Source organism: Chrysochloris asiatica, unplaced genomic scaffold (genome assembly GCF_000296735.1).
Source record: "Chrysochloris asiatica unplaced genomic scaffold, ChrAsi1.0 scaffold00001, whole genome shotgun sequence".
NCBI classification, from domain to species: domain Eukaryota; kingdom Metazoa; phylum Chordata; class Mammalia; order Afrosoricida; family Chrysochloridae; genus Chrysochloris; species Chrysochloris asiatica.
Genome location: NW_006408519.1, coordinates 13,427,195 through 13,431,845, shown reverse-complemented (window position 1 = coordinate 13,431,845; position 4,651 = coordinate 13,427,195). Strand labels below are relative to the sequence as shown.

Here is a 4,651-nt window from a genome sequence, read left to right as displayed (position 1 = left end):
AAACACTTTAAAAAGATAATACCAAATTTAATGTGAAACACTGAAGATTCCCTTCATAAGATCAAAAGTAAGGTAAAGATATCTGCTTTAACCTTTTAACACATTGTGCTGGTACTTTTAGCAACTACAACAAGACAATAAAACACTAATTGTAAAACATAAAAAAATAAAAGTAAACAAGAAAGCTGTTTTTTACTAGAAGATGACAAAACAGGTTATATATAAAACTCCAAATAATTTCCAAATTCAGGACATTCTCCATGGATTTCTGGTAGTAATGGGTTAAGCATTGTGCTGCTAACCAAAAGGTGACAGTTGGAACCTACTAGCTGCTCAGATGAGAAAGATGTGACAGTTTGCTTCTGTAGAGTTTTGTTTTGTTTTTTAAGTGTAATGACAATTTAATTCAGCAGGGGTCTTGGTAACAGCCGGTGTTCATCTTTAATCATGAATTAAATAGCATGCTCTGGAGTCCTGCAAAATGGGCTCTCTGTGACTTTTTCTTAAATATAAAAACCATGCAGAAATCTCTCTTTAAAGCAACAGCTGCAATTCCCCGCATCTGCAAATATTCCAAAGCAGTCATCTTCTGAGGGACTCACGGTGTCCATAAAAGTCACCCTTTTCTTCAAGCAGAATGGAATGGATATTTTCGTTTCATGACTCGTCAAGGATGACTTCTGAAATCAGTGAGAAAAGTACACAGTAACTGACCACAATGTCTCTTTTACTGGATGCAACCCATTTATACCCTATTCCAGCTTGATCCCTCTGCTTACAAAGTGCTGTGCTTTCCACCCGTGTCGACTGGTCATGCATATTCCACAAAATCATCTATAGGAACAGGCCACGCCCCTTTCTCATCATAGTTAGACAAATCATCTGTGATCATATTTCCACAATTTAATACAAGGTTCCAAGTGTCCCTGGGAATTGATCTTTTGTGATGTTCCAACAAAAACTTGTTCCAGAGTTTTAAGAATTTAAACCTTCCAGATAATACTAAATTCCAATATGCAACAGTCATTTCTCAATCTGAACATTTTTACCCCAGGTTCTTAGCAAAGACAAACTGATTAAAAGTCTTTAAACTTCACTGTGTCCTTAAGTTCTTGTTCCAATCTTGACAAAAGGCCTTTCAGCCCAAACTCTGTCATGCATCTACAAATTCCTTTTTGCTAAATTCACATTAAAGTAGCTGCCCTGAACTTCTATACTATGACCAAAACGCTGATAAACTACAAGGATCTAGGCTTAAGTCATCATATAACTGTTGAATAGCATCAATTCCAATTATATTTTCATCTTGTGGATCTTTGTACTTGTTACAGAATTGTTCTAGTTTCCTCTGGTCTACTGAATTTCTCATGGATTTTTCGTAGAATGAGTCTGGGTTTTGGAAGAAGTTGTCTGTTGCCACTTCTAGTTTCCACTACGTTAAACAGTATAGAGCATCTTCTTCAGTCAGCCAGCGTAAACGCCATAAACTGGAGGACCTTGTCTTTCTGAGATGATTTTAAATTATGCTTTGGGATGCAAAAGAAGCAGGAAAGCCAATGAAGGGAATCCACAGGTTTGTTTCTGCATTCTAACACTAATGCCTATATTTAAACTGGATTTAGTATTCTTGTTGGGTGATTCAACTTCACTTCAGAAGTACGGGAAGACAAAGCCTTGTTCTTTACCAGTTAAAAAGACTGCAATCTTCTGAAAATTGAGACGACAGCATCATTCTCCCTAAGATACTCCGGCCCCTAAGTGGCTTCTGCGCAGGCTTGGGGGATGCCCTTGAGCCAGCCGCCTTATGCCCTTTTGTAAAGTTTTACAGCATTGGAAAATTTATGGAACAGGTGTACTCTGCCCTATAAGGTCAGTGTGAGTTGGAAACAAGTCCTTAGTAGTGGGTTTTTCATTTGGGGTTGGGGAAGTGTTTCTGCTTATAAATGATCTCTGAAAAGTTACTCTTGAAAAATATCTAACAGGTCTTCAGGACACAAGGTAAAACATACAATAACCAATTATATACTTATATGTTACTAGCAAGAATAGTAGATAACTGAAGCTAGAAATACCTTAAATGAATAGATACATGGTGATCAAGAATTGAAGGTATCACCATGTTTGAGATGTCGTTCCTTCCCCAATTAACTTATATTTGAAAGCAAACTGTGTCTTAATTCAAATGGACTTTTTGTTGTTGTTATTGCTGAAGCTTACTCTAATAGGTTTATGGCAGAGTAAAAGAGTCATTATAATATGTTTGGATAGATGGATGGATAGATGGATGGATGGATGGATGGATGGATGGATGGATGGATAGATGTTGTTTTTGCTAGGTACCATAGCCACCTTATGCACAATAGAATGAAACACTGACCAGACCTGCACCAACCTCATAATCGTTACTATGTTTGAACCCGTTTCTGCTGCCACTGTGCCAGTCCATCTCGTTGGGGGTCTTGTTCTTTTTCTTTGAACCTCCACTTTATCAAACACGATATCCTTTTCCAGGGACTGGTCCCTCCTGATAATGTGTGAAGTATGAGAGACAAAGACACATAGATAGATACATGATAATAAAATCACATGTACCCCACTATGTGCTTTCCAGATGTACATAATCAATATTGTAGCTTTATGTAATATTTTCACAAATATAGTTATAAACAGTATGAAGATAGAACAGAAAATCCAGAAATAAAGTTACATAAATATGGTTAATTTTGAAAAAGGAGCTAAGGCAATTAAAGGAACAAAGGATTTTTTTAAGAAAAAATTATTGCTAAAAATCCACAGGACAATAACAGAATAAAGCAAAAAACTAAAAATTTAAGAATCTTGAACCAAATATAAAAGAAGTTAAAACTCCTGCTATAAAATATAGATACCTTTATGAATCAAAAATATCAAAATATGAAGTCACTGTTTCTTGACATAGCCTTCAACTCTCTAAACCTTCCCAAAGATTTCTGCATCCTTTGATAATGTACCAAATCAGAAGTGCAGCTTTAGAGTCCTTGAATAACTCAAATTCTGTTCCCTTTAAGTGTTCTTTAACTTTGGGGAACAAACGTAAGTCTGAAGGGGCAAGATCAGGGCTGTGTAGTGTAGGACAGATAGGGTAAGGCTATCCAATGAAATTCTGATAGGACAGTATTTGCTACTCTTAAATGAATGGGCAGGTGCATTGCCATGAAGAAAACTCTTTCACTGACTCAACTTCTCTTGCCCTTTTTTTTCACCAATCAAGTTTTCAATTTACTCAAAACTTCTACATGATATGTCTATGTGATCATTCTGTGTCCTCATTGTTGTTGTTAAGTGCCATCGAGTCAATTCTAACCCATAGTGACCCTGTATAGGGTTTCCAAAGAGAAGCTGGTGAACTTGAACCACTGACCTTGCAGTTCAAGCGACTTTGCAGTCAGATGCATTATCACACTTCGCCACACCAGGACCCCTTGGTGAGGGAGGGGGGTAACTATCTTGATTAACCCTTTGGGATCCAAAAAATAGTTGTCATAACTTTCTAAGCTGACCTCTCTGCCTTAACTTGCCAAGCAGATACCCTAGAAAGCCAGTGTTTTGCGTGTACTTATTTTTAATGAATCCTAACAAGACTAAGACAAGTATAATATTGAGATAAATTGTCTGCAGCCATCCACTGATTACAAAGACATATTTAAACATGCTTTGTTTGGAATAAACTCTTGGACGTATGAACTGAAACACTAGTGCCAATGCTTTCCCCCTTATTTCTGTATGATAGACATAAAAGTAAACCCTAAAGCTTCTAGAAGAAACTGTAGCATAATTTTTGTGCCCTTTATATCTTAGCATGCAAAATTCATGAACCATATTTTTAAAAAAAAAGATGAGCTTTTCTTTATCAAAATTGAAATTTTCAGCCAGTTTAAAAACACCATTAAAATAAAAAAAAAATCAGGACAGACTTAGAAAAATATTCAAAACAGATTAAACAATGGATATGCCAAAATATAGAAGCTTTAGGGTTTGCATTTAGGTCTATCATACAAAAGTAAGGAAAAAAGCATTGCCACTAGGGTTCAAATTCCCATATCCAAGAGTTTATTCCAAACAAAGCGTGTTTAAACATGTCTCGGTAATCAGTGGATGGCTGCAGATCATTTCTGTCAATATACTTTCTAGTTATTGTGTTGTTGTGAAGTGCCATTGAGTCAGTTCTGACCCAGAGCGACCCTGCATAGGGTTTCCAAGGAGCAACTGGTGAGCTTGAGCCGCAGACCTTGTTGTACAACCGACACTGCAGATCAGCGCATTAGCCCACAGCATCTTAGTCTAGGTAGGATTCCTTAAAGCAAAAAAGTATAAGCAAAATATTGACTTCCTTGGGTATCCCCTAGGCAACCTATCTAAGTCTATATATGTCTGAATGTGGTGTTTCTAGTCCTGCTGTTGCACTGAAGCATAAGCATTGGACTGCTAACAAAAATGTCAAGGTTCAAACCCACCAGTCACTCCTCCTCAGAAGTCTTTTTTTTTTTTTTTTTAAGGTTTTTATTGTGGATTGAGTGAAAGTTTTCAGGGCACATCATCGGTTTCACATTCAAACATTCATATACCTTGTTTCATTACATTGATTATAATCCCCTCCACATACCAACAGTTA

At 36.7% G+C, this 4,651-nt stretch overlaps 1 pseudogene; it reads right to left on the bottom strand.

Moving 5' to 3' along the window:
• Window positions 1-811: 811 nt before the first annotated feature.
• The window catches only part of LOC102821838, a 4,961-nt pseudogene continuing 1,121 nt past the window's right edge, over window positions 812-4,651 (bottom strand).